Source organism: Haematobia irritans, chromosome 2 (genome assembly GCF_050003625.1).
Source record: "Haematobia irritans isolate KBUSLIRL chromosome 2, ASM5000362v1, whole genome shotgun sequence".
NCBI lineage: Eukaryota > Metazoa > Arthropoda > Insecta > Diptera > Muscidae > Haematobia > Haematobia irritans.
The window spans coordinates 26,911,981-26,927,984 of NC_134398.1; the positions used below are offsets into that span (position 1 = coordinate 26,911,981).

General features: G+C 24.5%; 1 protein-coding gene across 8 annotated transcripts in view; it reads right to left on the reverse strand.

Moving 5' to 3' along the window:
- Nckx30C (solute carrier family 24 member Nckx30C) overlaps positions 1 to 16,004 on the reverse strand; it is a 544,602-nt gene that overhangs the window by 333,106 nt on the left and 195,492 nt on the right. The gene's annotated exons all lie outside the window — the stretch shown is intronic.

Here is a 16,004-nt window from a genome sequence, read left to right on the forward strand (position 1 = left end):
AGTATGAACTTTAACTGCAATTGCATAGCTGTGTTTACTATTCGATCCCACTTCTTCGCCACATAAGTGCTTTCGAAAATAGAGACAATGTTTTTTTACAATCGTTCGCATTGTTTCCGGGCTATTTTTATTTGTGTATGATAATATACCATAAACCTGTACCATTGTGTTTGGTAAATTGAGTAAATAATGTCCTCATAAAGAATAAGAAATTGGATTTATATGGAAGAGCAAGGAAAGGAAGGAAACAAAAAGAGAAATAAGTCTACATGTATACGATTCATGACACATTTAAGTCTCTTTAAAAAAATGAACTAATAGCAACAGAAATTATGTGGAAACATGAAATGCTTCAGCATGATAAAAATACAAATACTGGAGCTTCTTGGAAAGACAAACCTTCACGAAAAAAAATTCTTGGTAAAACCAAGTACGATGCAATGACATGAAAAAATAATCCTTAAGTATATTTAAATGAATAACGAGGAATAAGAAACTGCATAACAGTTGGGCTTGTACAGCGTTGCGTATAATTTATATGAAGTAAGTACCAATAAATATTACGTATACGCCATTGCTTACCAAAGAAAGTGATATTATTGAAGGAATTTGCAAATGAACATGATTTCTACGAAATCTTATTTTATAATTGAGGAAATCATTATTGGACCGATATGCATTTTTAGAAACAAAAAGAGGATGTGAAGAGTAATAATTTGGTAATAAATTTAACCAAAAAATTACCAAACACAAAGTTTTATTTTGTCAAAATTTTATTCATATAGAAAATTTTGTCAAAATTTTATTCATATAAAAAATTTTGTCAAAATTTTATTCATACAGAAAATTTTGTCAAAATTTTATTCATATAGAAAATAAATTGGTAACAATTTAATTTCGATAGAAAGTTTTATCAAAATTTTATTTCTATTTTGTCAAAATTTTATTTTTATAGAAAATTTTCTCAAAATTTTATTTCTATCTAAAGTTTTGTAAAAATGTTATTTCTATAGAAAATGTTGTCAAAATATTATTTCTATAGGAAATTTTGTCAAAATTTTATTTCTATAGACAATTTTGTCAAAAGTGTATTTCTATAGAAAATTTTGTCAAAATTTTATTTCTATAGACAATTTTGTCATAAGTGTATTTCTTTAGAAAATTTTCTAAAAAATTTAATTCTATAGAAAATTGTTGTCAAAATTTAATTTCTATAGAAAATTTTGTCAAAATTTTATTTCTATAGAAAATTTTGTCAACATTTTATTTCTATAGAAAATGTTGTCAAAAGTTTATTTTTATAGAAAATTTTCTCAAAATTTTATTCCTATAGAAAATTGTTGTCAAAATTTTATTTCTATAGAAAATGCTGTCAAAATTTTATTTCTATAGAAAATTTTGTCAAAATTGTATTTCTATAGAAAATTTTTTCAAAATTTTATCTCTATAGACAAGTTTGTCAAAATATTATTTCTATAGAAAATTTTGTCAAAATTTTATTTCTATAGACAAGTTTGTCAAAAGTGTATTTCTATAGAAAATTTTGTCAAAATTTTTTTTATTTAGAAATTTTTCTCAAAATGTAATTTCTATCTAAAGTTTTGTCAAACTTTTATTTCTATAGAAAATGTTGACAAAATTTTACTTCTATAGAAAATTTTGTCAAAATTGTATTTCTATAGAAAATTTTTTCAAAATTTTATTCCAATAGAAAATTTTTTCAAAATTTTACTTCTATAGACAAGTTTGTCAACCTTTTATTTCTATAGAAAATTTTGTCAAAAGTGTATTTCTATAGAAAATTTTGTTAATTTTTTTTTTTATTTAGAAATTTCTGTCAAAACTTTATTTCTATGAAAAATTTTTTAGAAATTTTATTTCTATAGAAAATTTTGTCAAAATTGTATTTCTATAGAAAATTTTGTCAAAATTTTAGTTCTTTTGAACGGATTGTCGAAAATGTATTTCTATATAAAAAAAATTGGTAACAATTTAATTTCTATAGAAAGTTTTATCAAAATTTTGTTGCTTTAAAAAATTTTGTCACAAAATATCAAACAAATTTAAAACAGCATTACCATCAATAGCCACATCCCATCTCTAAACTATTATCCACAAAATAATATAATCACTTCCACAGAACAAAATAATATTTTTGTGAGCAAATGGCCAACGTATTGAAATACCGAGCCATTGGTTGTGAATACATTATGGGATGGAAATGAAGCGAGGAGCTTGTTCATGCAATACTGCCAGTACCACGGTAACTAGTAATGGTACGAGAAACAAAAGATTCATTTACATTTTAATGCTGGAGGACTCTAACGATAGCCACATATAAATCAATCATAATATTACACTTGAATTCCATCCATAGTTGCCACTGTTGGTAGAATCCTACCAAGAATGATAGATTTTTTTCCTGTTTGGTAGATTGGTAGAATTCTGGATATTTTGGTAGATTTCGAGAAACATTCCTCTCCATCTAAGAGGTATTTTAATTCTCTATAGAAATAAAATTTTGGAAAAATTTTCTATAGAATTTTAACAGAAGTTTCTATAGAAATAAATTTTTGACAAAATTTTCTATACAAATAAAATTTTGACAATAGTTTGCTATATAAATAAAATTTTGTCAAGATTTTCTATCGAAATAAAATTTTGATAAAATCTTCTAAAGAAACAAAATTTTGACAAAATTTTCTAAAGAAATAAAATTTTGAAAATGAAATTTTTACAATATTTTCTATAGAAATAAAATTATGACAAAAATTTTTATGGAAATAAAATTTTGAAATTTTTTGTAAGAATAAAATGTTGAAAAAATGTTCTATGAAAATATAATTTTGATAAATTTTTTTATGGAAATAAAAATTTAACAACATTTTTTATGGAAATAAAATAATTAAAATAATTTACAAAATTCTCTATAAATTTTTGACTACATTTTCTTTATAAATTTTGACAACATTTTCTATAGAAGTAAAATTTTGCCAAAAATAAATTTTACCAAATTTTCTATAGAAATAAAATTTTCTATAAAATTGAATTTTTTTTAATTTTCTGTAGAAATAAATATTTGACAAGATTTTCTGTAGAAATAAAATTATTAAAAAATTGTCTATGAAAATAAAATTTTGACAATATTTTCGACAAAAGTAAAATTTTGAAAAAATTTTGACAGAAACAAAATTTTGACAAAATTTTTCGTAGAAATAAAAATTTGACCAAAATTTTTCATAGATATACAATTTTAACAAAACTTTCTACATAAATAACATTTTGACAAAATTTTCTATATAAATAACGTTTTGACAAAATTTTCTATAGCAATGAAAAAAATTTGACAACATTTTCCATACCAATAAATTTTGACAACATTTTCTATAGAAATAAAATTCTCTTTATAAAATTGTTCTATAGAAATTATTTTTTTTTTTAATTTTCTGTAAAAATAACATTTTGACAAAATTTCCTATAGAAATAAAATTTTCTTTAGAATTTTTTTTTTATAGAAATTAATTTTTTTTTTAATTTTATATGGAAATAAAATTTTAACAAAATTTTCTGTAGAAATACAATTTTTAAAAAATTGTCTGTGAAAATAAAATTTTGACAATATTTTCTACAGAAGTAAAATTTTGATAGAAACAAAGTTTTGACAAAATTTTTCATAGACATAAAATTTTAACAAAACTTTCTATATAAATAACATTATGACAAAATTTTCTATTGAAATAAAATTTTGACAAAATTTTCTATTGCAATAAAATTAAAAAAAAAAAATTCTATAGAAATTTTGACAAAATTTTGTATAGAAATAAAATTTTGCCAAAATTTTCTATAGCAATGAAAAAATTTTGACAAAATTTTCCATACAAATAAATTTTGACAAAATTTTCTATAAAAATAAAATTTTCTTTAGAAAATTTTTCTATAGAAATTAATTTTTTTTTTAATTTTCTGTAGAAATAACATTTTGGCAAAATTTTCTATAGAAATAAAATTTTTAAAAAAATGTCTATGAAAATAAAATTTTGACAATACAGAAGTAAAATTTTGAAAAAAATTTTAATAGAAACAAAATTTTGACAAAATTTTTCACAGAAATAAAATTTTGACCAAAATTTTTCATAAACATTAAATTTTAACAAAACTTTCTATATAAATAACATTTTGACAAAATTTTCTATAGAAATAAAGTTTTGACAAAATTTTCTATAGAAATAAATTTTTGACAAAATTTTCTATAGAAATTTTGACAAAATTTTCTATAGAAATAAATTTTTGACAAAATTTTCTATACATATCAAATATTGACAAAATTTTCTATAGCAATGACAAAATATTGACAAAGTTTTCCATACAAATAAAATGTGATAAAATTTTTTCTTTAGAAAATTTTTCTATAGAAATTAATTTTTTTTTAATTTTCTGTAGAAATAACATTTTGACAAAATTTTCTATTGCAATAAAATTTTGACAAAATTTTCTATACAAATCAAATATTGACAAAATTTTCTATAGCAATAAAATTTTAACAAAATTTTCTATAGTAATACAACTTTGACAATATTTTCAATAGAAATAAAATGTTGGCAAAATTTTTGTATGGAAATAAAGTTTTGACAAAAATGTTTATGGAAATAGAATCTCCATTTGTTTTGTTTTGTTATTGTTGGTTTTGTTCTTTAAGCATTGTTGTTGTTTTTTTATTGCAGCTTAAAACCATACATTGACTAAACTAACAGAGGAAAAGAATGTTTGTCAAATTTATTTGGGCAAAGCCCTATAGACTGCAAGATGGTTGGATGGACGCACGTGTCGGAATTACCACATTCCTCATCAGCATCCTCTACTTGCAGCAAAACTATCAACCAATTATCAGAATAAATTCAGGCAGTTTATTAAACCCAACAAAAACCACACTTGAACCCTCCGAAAAAAGGTTTTACATTGATTGCCGGCTTATGCCGAAATAAATTCGAAACAAACATATCTCTTTTCCTATGCCACTGTCAAATCATCGATTTGAATTCACATGGCTGGGTTTATTTTGAGCGTGCCTCCTCTTCTTGTCTTGACAAAAATTTTTATGGAAATAAAATCATAAAAATAATTGACAATATTCTATAAATGAATTTTTGTCAAAATTTTCTATGGAAATAAAGTTTTGACAAAATATGCAATAGAAAAAAAATTTTGACAAAATTTTGTATACAAATCAAATATTGACAAAATTTTCTATTGCAATAAAATTTTAACCAAATTATCTATAGAAATACAACTTTGACAATATTTTCTAATAATTTGAAATAAAATTTTGGCAAAATTTTTGTATGGAAATAGAATTTTGACAAAATTTTTTATGGAAATAGAATTTTGACAAAAATTTTTATGGATATAAAATCATAAATATAATTGACAAAATTCTCTTAATGAATTGTTTTTGTTTTAAATTTATATAGAAATAAAAGTTTGACAATATCTTCAGTAGAAATAAACTTTTGATACCATTGTCTATAGAAATAAAATTTTGACAAAAAATTCTATAGAAATAAAATTTTGACACAATTTTCTATAGAAATAAAATTTTGACAAAATTTTCTATAGAAATAAAATTTTGAAACAAAATTTTTTATCGAAATAAAATTTTGACAAAATTTTCAATCAAAATTAAAATGTTAATAAAATTTTCTATAGAAATAAAATTTTGATAAAATTTTCTAAAGAAATAAAATTTTTTATGGAAATAAAGTTATGACAAAATTTTCTATATAAATAAAATTTTACAAAATTTTACCTCTGTTGGTTAAGCTACTGTTGTAGTTTAGACAACGCATGGTTTTATGCTAAAATCAACTGTTATATTTATGGTAAAAGTTTCTTCAAATGTTGGTAGATTATGTTTGGTACAATTGACAACCCTGATTCCGTTACATATAATTTGTTGTCTGCATGCAATAGATCAAAATGCCTTAGCAAGCGTGTGAAATGAATAGTCAGTGGTATAGGTTAGGATAGGTTAGGTGGCAGCCCAATGTATCAGGCTCACTTAGACCATTGTGATACCACATTGGCGAACTTCTCTCTTATCACTGAGTGCTACCCGATTCAATTGCAGTGAAACCACTTAGAGAAGCTTTGTAACCCTCAGAAATGTCACCAGCATTACTGAGGTAGGATAATCCACCGCTGAAAAACTTTTGGTGTTCGGTCGAGGCATGAATCGAACCCACGACCTTGTGTATGCAAGGCGGGCATGCTAACCATTGCACCACGGTGGCTCCCTAGTCAGTGGTATAAATCGGTCAGATGTCAGTTTAGATAAAATATATTACGAAAATATATTTGCCACCCTTTAATTTCGATCCCAGATAAGTAGAAAACAAATCATTGATCATTGATATGTTGCTATCAATTAAGGAAGAGCAAAACATTTTAAGTTTTTTCCTTAAAGCAAGTAAATAATTTTCTATGGAAATTAATAGAGAGAAGTTTTATTTATAATAAACAAGATGGGTTAAAGTTACCAAATCCTCATACCACATCATTCTCCCACATTCTTTAGTTTAATAAGAGAGAAGAGTGACAATAACTGAGAAGAGTGACAAGAGCAACCCACAAACACACACATACACAATTAAATAAACCCATAACGATGACAAAACTATGGAAAAGTTAGAAAACAAAAGAGGCAAGAACGAGCTATTTGAATCTTATTAAACTATTTTAAATAGTTTGCTATGGCCTTGTAGAAGAAAATATATTTACCCTTACCCAACTCAGTATATATGTAATTTCTTATTAAGAAAAAATATACAATTGTCACAAAAGAAAAGAAATGCATTGTATGTATGACAGAGTTTGAGTATGTGAGAGAAGGAGAGAGACAGACAGAGACACAATGAATTATTTCCCTCCCCGTAGTATTTTGCAATTTTCTCAAGATTTCTATCAAAGTCATAAAATGTTAAGTTGAAAATTTGTCATATTTTGTGAGACAAATAAAACTTAAATATCTCAAATATGACTAATGAAGGTGTTATGAATAAAGTGAATATGTTTTTGAAGAGCTGCGTTAGTATATAACGAACTAGTAAGGAACCAAAATGGTAGAGTTTTTACTGTTTGGTAGATTAGTAGAATTCTCGCTTTTTTTGATAGATTTCATTCCTCTCCATCTACGAGGTACTCTCATTATCTATAGTAATAAAATTTTGACAAAATTTTCTAGAGAAATAAAATTTTGACAAAATTTTCTATAGAACTAAAAATTTGACAAAATTTTCTATAGAAATAAAATTTTGACAAAATTTTCTATAGAAATAAAATTTTGACAAAATTTTCTATGGAAATATAATTTTGACGAAATTTTCTATAGAAATGAAATTTTGACGAAATTTTCTACAGAAATGAAATTTTGACAAAATTTTCTATAGAAATATAATATTGAAAACATTTTCTATAGAAATAAAATTTTGACAAAATTTTCTATAGAAATAAAATTTTGACAAAATTTTCTATGGAAATAAAATTTTGACAAAATTTTCTATAGAAATGAAATTTTGACGAAATTTTCTACAGAAATGAAATTTTGACAAAATTTTCTATAGAAATATAATATTGAAAACATTTTCTATAGAAATAAAATTTTGAAAAAATTTTCTAGAGAAATAAAATTTTGACAAAATTTTCTAGAGAAATAAAATTTTGAAAAAATTTTCTAGAGAAATAAAATTTTGACAAAATTTTCTAGAGAAATAAAATTTTGACAAAATTTTCTAGAGAAATAAAATTTTGACAAAATTTTCTAGAGAAATAAAATTTTGACAAAATTTTCTATAGAAATAAAATTTTGACAAAATTTTCTATAGAAATAAACTTTTGACAAAATTTTCCAGAGAAATAAAATTTTGACAAAATTTTCTAGAGAAATAAAATTTTGACAAAATTTTCTAGAGAAATAAAATTTTGACAAAATTTTCTAGAGAAATAAAATTTTGACAAAATTTTCTAGAGAAATAAAATTTTGACAAAATTTTCTATAGAAATAAAACTTTGACAAAATTTTCAATAGAAATAAAATTTTGACAAAATTTTCTATGGAAATAAAATTTTGACAAAATTTTTTATAGAAATGAAATTTGACAAAATTTTCTATACAAATAAAATTTTGACACAATTTTCTATAGAAATAAACTTTTGACAAAAATTTCTATAGAAATAAAATTTTGAAAAAATTTTCTATAGAAATGAAATTTTCACAAAATTTTCTATAGAAATAAAATTTTGCCGAAATATTCTATTTTTCCAAATTTTGTAGAAGTCGTAGTCGTAAAATACCTACTTTAAATTCTCTCTTACTAATTCATATCTTCATGGATTAAATTTATATGTCCTGTATATGTCAGGGTTGCTGATTTTTGTTGGGATGTTTTTGTGTGTATTCTCTTTTTCACATTTTGTATTTAATTAGACCAAATAATTGCATGTTCTGTTCAGTTAATTTTGTTTTATTACGGAATGTTTTTCTTTTTCCCTTTTTGTTTTCCAAAGTACATCCTTCTCTTTTGAAAGTTCTTTTTGGCTTTCCACTTAAGCACTTGTATTGTTTTTAGTTTGCATTTTTATCTAATTATTGTAATTATCATATTGTAGTTGTAGTTTTATTTTGAGTGAATGTGCGGAAACACTAAAATCTGCATGAAAAAGTTTTAGCAAAACGAAAAGAAAAAAACTGAAAATTTTCTACAAACTATTTCAATTTCTTTTAAATGAAAAAGTTGTATAATGTATTTAAGAAAAAAAAAACAAATTGTTTTTCTTTTTGCTTATCTATGGGCTATAATTAAAATTGGTTTTGTGTTAGGACCACGGCTGCCACTCGAACCAAAAATAATCTATCAAAATATGGAGAATTTTTTACCAAACACAAAATCTTATCTTGCAAAGTTTCATTTCTGTAGAAAATATTGCAAAAATGTCATTTCTATAGAAAATTTTTTTAATAATTTTATTTCTATAGAAAATTTTTTCAAAATTTTATTTCTATAGAAAATTTTAATTCTATCGAAAATATTGTCAAAATTTCATTTCTATTGAAAATTTTTTTAATAAATTTATTTCTATAGAAAATTTTGTCAAAATTTTATTTCTATTGAAACTTTTGTCAATATTTTATTTCTTCAGAAAATTTTGTCAAAATTTTATTTATATAGAAAATTTTACCCAAATTTTTTTTTACTAAATTTTTTAATAATTTCATTTCTATAAAAAATTTTTTCAAAATTTTATTTCTATTGAAAATTTTGTGAAAATTTCATTTCTATAGAAAATTTTATCAAAATTTTATTTCTATAAAAAAATTTATCAAAATTTTATTTCAATAGAAAATAGAAATTTTGTCAAAATTTCTTTTCTATAGAAAATTTATGAAGTACCTCTTAGTTGGAGACTAATATTTTGCAAAATCAACCAAAACAACAAGAATTCTACCAATTTACCAAAAAGTAAAAAATTTCATGGTCTTGATCATGACTCATTATCTTTTGCATGCAAGACGAACATGGACTAAGGCAGTAATTTCATATCCTACAATAAATGGTAGAGAAAAAAATCGGGAGACATATCGAACACTGAATCCATATGGGATGTCTTTGAGACATGACCTACGAGACATTTCGAATAATTGCCTTTTTAAATAAGCTTATTTAAAAAGCTTAATTGCGAACAATTAGCTGTCAATGGAACAAATAAACGTAACTGTAATTTCAAATTTGACAGATATATCAGTGGTCACACTCCAAAGAAGTTGCATTGTTATATCGGTCCGATATAGTCCATCGACGGACTAGACTCAGTGCAGATAAAATACAATTTAGTGCGAGTGATTAAAAAATACTCATACCAATGAGTATTTCTGAATAAAACATACTCATAGCAATAAGTATTTATGATTAAAAAATACTCACACCAATGAGTATTTATGATTAAAAATACTCACACCAATGAGTATTTATGAATAAAAAAATAACCATACAAATGAGTATTTATGAATAAACAAGTATATACGGCCGTAAGTTCGGCCAGGCCGAATCTTATGTACCCTCCACCATGGATTGCGTAGGAACTTCTACTAAAGGCTGTCATCCACAATCGAATTACTTGGGTTGCGATAACACTTGCCGATGGCAAGGTATCGTAAAACTTTTTAACACTGTCTTCTAAATTGTAAGTTAGCCCATACGGGGTATATATTAAACAAAAAAAGGCCGATTAAATACGTATATAATCTAGTTTGACAAAATTTTCTATAGAAATAAAATTTTGACAAAATTTTCTATAGAAATGAAACCTTGACAAAATTTTCTATAGAAATAAAATTTTGACAACATTTTCTATAGAAATAAAAATTTGACAAAATTTTCTATAGAAATAAAAACTTGACAAAATTTTCTATAGAAATAAAATGTTGACAAAATTTTCTATGGATGTAAAATGTTGACAAAATTTTCTATAGCAATACAATTTTGACAAAAATTTTTATAGAAATAAAATGTTGACAAAATTTTGTATAGAAATAAAATTTTGACAAAATTTTGTATAGAAATAAAATGTTGACAAAATTTTCTACAGAAATAAATTTTTTACAAAAAACATTTCTATAGAAATAAACTTTTGACAAAACTTTCTATAGAAATGAAATTTTAACAAAACTTTCTATAGTAATAAAATTTGACAAAATTTTCTATGGAAATAAAGTTTTGGTAGATTATTTTTGGCGATATGGACCAATTTTTGTGTAATAAGTCATCGGCTATATAGTTATATAGCCGATGACTTATGGACCAATTTTTACATGGCTGTTAGAGGCCATATATTGACAAAATGTACCAAATTTCAACCGTATCGGATGACTTTTGCTCCTCCAAGAGGTTCCGGACGTTAAATCTGGGGACGGCTTATATGGGAACTATATATAATTATGGACCGATATGGACCAATTTTTGCATGGTTGTTAGAGACCATATACTAACACCATGTACCAAATTTCAACTGGATCGGATGAATTTTGCCCCTCCAAGAGGCTCCGGAGGTCAAATCTGGGGATCGGTTTATATGGGGGCTATATATAATTATGGACCGATATGGACCAATTTTTGCATGGTTGTTAAAAACCGTATACTAAGACCACGTACTAAATTTCAACCGAATCGGATGAATTTTGCTCCTCCAAGAGGCTCCGGTGGTCAAATCTGGGGATCGGTTTATATGGGAGCTATATATAATTATGGACCGATATGGACCAATTTTTGCATGGTTGTTAGAGGCCGTATACTAACATCAGGTACCAAATTTCAACCGGATCGGATGAATTTTGCCCCTCCAAAAGTCTCCGGAGGTCAAATCTGGGGATCGGTTTATATGGGGGCTATATATAATTATGGACCGATATGGACCAATTTTTGCATGGTTGTTAGAGACTATATACTAACATCAGATACCAAATTTCAATCGGATCGGATGAATTTTGCCCCTCCAAGAGGCTCCGGAGGTCAAATCTGGGGATCGGTTTATATGGGGGCTATATATAATTATGGACCGATGTTTACCAATTCTTGCATGGTTGTTAGAGACCATATACTAAGACCACGTACCAAATTTCAACCGGATCGGATGAATTTTGCTGCTCCGGGAGGTTCCCCAAGCCAAATTTGGGGATCGGTTTATATGGGGGCTATACGTAAACGTGGTCCGATATGGCCCATTTTCAATACCATCCGACCTACATCAATAACAACTACTTGTGCCAAGTTTCAAGTCGATAGCTTGTTTCGTTCGGAAGTTAGCGTGATTTCCACAGACGGACGGACAGCCGGACAGACGGACAGACGGACGGACGGACAGACGGACAGACGGACGGACGGACGGACATGCTTAGATCGACTCAGAATTTCACCACGACCCAGAATATATATACTTTATGGGGTCTTAGAGCAATATTTCGATGTGTTACAAACGGAATGACAAAGTTAATATACCCCCATCCTATGGTGGAGGGTATAAAAATACTCATAGCAATTTATGATTAAAAAATACTCACACTAGTAAGTGTTTTTTTATAGGTCCATAATCACTCTTACGAATTAGTATTTTTAATTCGTAAATACTTGTGAATAATAGGAATATGGTGGTCATATGAGCATTTATGGGATCACCACGCTTGTTTTTAAGATGGTCTAATTTACAGCACAACATTTTTGCCATTTGTATAAGTAATTTTCAACTTTTGTGTATTTTTTGAGTCACAAACATTGTAATCAAAAATAATTTTTCCATCATACAGAAATAAAACTCTAATGGAATTAAATGTTTATCATATGAGTATTTATGTGTCATAAATACTCATAAAAATGAAGTTTTTTTTAATGTCATGTCACGAGTATCTAAATATGAGTCATAAACAAATACTCACATTAATGAGTATTTTTTATTTGTAAATACTCATACAAATGAGTATTATTAAGTTATAATTACCCCTGAGTACTAATATAATGATTGTGTTTAAATATGTTCTGGTTTAACATTTATGATTCGCAAAGTTATTTAAAGTTTGACAGATATGAAATGGTCCAATATAATCCATCTACGGACTACGGAATTTCATTTGTTAAGATGTACGGATACTCGTATCAACGAGTATTTAAAAACTACTTATACCAATGAGTATTTACGAATAAAAAATACTCACACTAGTAAGTATTTTTGTTTTGTTCCATAATCTATCATACAAATAAGAAGTTTTAAGTCGTAAATATCTCTGAGTAATAGAAATGTGGTGGTCACATGAGTATTTATGTGACTGATGTGTTGAAGATGGTCTGGTTTATCTTTCCTTTTCAGATACGAATTTCTAATTCGCACAACACAACATTTTCGACATTTGTATAAGTAATTTGCAACTTGTCAGTATTTCTGGAGCCACAAATATTGTGATCGAAACCAGTTTTTATTTCATACAGAAGTAAAAGTCTATTCGACTTAAATATGAGAACGTATGAGCCATCAATATTCATACCAATGAGTGTTTTAACTCATAAATGAGTATGTCATGGTTATTACCGAGTATCCATGAGTCATCAATACTCATACCAATGAGTATTTTTGTTTTTCTGTACTGTAATGAGAATACCAAAGTCGACTCTTCAATTTTTAAATTTTAATAAGTCGACTGGTTGGCTTTTTGTAGAAGTTGACTTTTTCCAAATGTAAGAAAATTAACTTATCGAGGTTTCGGCTATTTTAATTTTGGAAAAGTCGGCTTGTGACCACGGTTGCCACAATGGGTAGAATTTACCAAAAATGAAAGATTTTTTACTGTTTGTTAGATTGGTAGAATTCTTGATGTTTTTGTATATTTTGCAGAATAATCCTCTGCAACTAAAAGGTACTTTATAAATAAATGAAATTTTGACAGCATTTTTCTATAGAAATAACATTTTGACAAAATTTTCAATAGAAATAAAATTTTGACAAAATTTTCTATAGAAATAAAATGTTGGCAAAATTTTCTATAGAATAAAAATTTTTACAAAATTTTCTATAGAAATAAAATTTTTCAAAATTTTCTATAGAAATAAAATTTTTCAAAATTTTCAATAGAAATAAAATTTTACAAAATTTTCACTAGAAATAAAATTTTGACAAAATTTTTGTAGAAATACAATTATGACAAAATTTTCTATAAAAACCAAATTTTGACAAAATTTCCTATAGAAATAAAATTTTTACAAAATTTTCTATAGAAAGAAAATTTTAACAAAATTTTTTATAGAAATAATGTTTTGTCAAAATTTTTTATAGAAATACAATTTTGACAAAATTTTCTATAAAAATAGTATTTTTAACAAAATTTTCTATAGAAATAAAATTTTGACAAAATTTTCTATATAAAAAAAATTGACAAAATTTTCCGTAGAAATAAAATTTTGAAACAAAATTTTCAATAGAAATAATATTTTGAAAAAATTTTCTATGGAAATAAAATTTTAACAAAATTTTCTATGGAAATAACATTTAGACAAAATGTTCTATAGAAATAAAATGTTGGCAAAATTTTCTATAGAAATAAAATTTTTACAAAATTTTTTATAGAATTAAAATTTTCACATAATTTTCTATAGAAATAAAATGTTGGCAAAATTTTCTATAGAAATAAAAATCTGACAAAATTTTCTATAGATATAAAAATTTGACCGAATTTTCTATAGAAATAACATTTATGACAAAATTTTCTATAGAAATAGTTTTTACAAAATGCTCGATAGAAATAAAATGTTGTCAAATAAATAGAAATACTATTTTGTCAAATAAATAGAAATACTATTTTGTCAAAAAAAAGAAATAAAATTTTTACAAAATCTTCTACAGAAATAAAATTTTGACAAAATATTCTATGGAAATAAAATTTTGACAAAATATTCTATGGAAATAAAATTTTGACAAAATTTTCTATAGAAATAAATGGTGGCAAAATTTTCTATAGAATAACAATTTTGACAAAATTATATATAGAAATAACATTTTTGACAAAATTTTCTATACAAATAAAATTTTACAAAATTTTCAATAGAAATAAATTTTACAAAATGTGAATAGAAATAAAATTTTGACAAAATTTTCTATAAAAATAAAATTTTGACAAAATTTTCTATAGAAATAAAAATTTGACAAAATTTTCTATAGAAATAAAGTTTTGACAAAATTTTCTATAGAAATAAAATTTTGACAAAATTTTCTATAGAAATAAAATTTTGACAAAATTTTCTATAGAAATAAAATTTTCTATAGAAATAAAATTTTGACAAAATGTTATATAGAAATAAAATTTTGACAAAATTTTCTATAGAAATAAAATTTTAACAAAATCTTCTATAGAAATAAAATTTAGACAGATTTTTTTATAGAAATAAAATTTGACATAATTTTCTATAGAAATAAAATGGTTGACCAAATTTTCTACAGAAATAAAATTTTGACAAAATTTTCTACATAAATAAAATTTTGACAAAATATTCTTTAGAATAAAATGTTGCAAAATATTTTTTTTCGAAATTTTGTATTAAAGCTTCTTAAAATTTTGGTAGATTATTTTTGGCTCAAATAGCAACTGTGCTTGATACTCTTTACCAAAATGTGCTTTTGAAGTTATGACATTTCACTCTGTGATTTGTAACTTTCTCATTTTATTTCAAAAGCGATTTTTCGATTTCTGCGTAGATGTTGGTCGGTTAGGAGGATTAGCCAAAAATAAAATTAGATTGGTCGATTTTATATATAAAAAATGTATTAGTCGAGTTTGAGGCGACTTCGACATCTCTTGAAATATAGTCGATTTCAATTTTTGTTGTCCTAATTCCCAATAAAATATTTAAGGATTAAATGTATCAAAAAAATGCATTATTAAATTAAACAATTGGCTTATTGGATTATTCCTCCAACAAGATTATTCCTCTAACAAAACAAGCTTTAGGAATAAGTGTCCTAGAAACACCACCCATTTGCGTTTATCCCAAAACTGGATTATTTTTATTATTTTTGTTTATACTAGAAATATATTTTTATTATTTATTATTATGATCAAATTAAAATCCATATCTAATCCCTTATCCCAATATTGAAAAACTAATTATTTTAATGTTATAAAAAATTCGTGTTTGTTTTTTCTCTAAAGAAAATCTATGGCAGTACTTGATAAAACTTAATTGAGAGAAATGGGGGAAAAAAAACAATTTTAATATAATAAAGAGAGTATAATAACACTAAAATAAATGGCATATGAATATTTAAATACGTTCTTTAAGTTTTTTACGAATCGAAAAAAATGGCAAATAAAAATAGACAATTTGTTTTACATTTAAACACTAAAACATGCATTTGGCAAGAAGTGCAGTTTGTTAAAAAATAGAACTCAAAAAATTTGATATAAATCAAAAATTAAT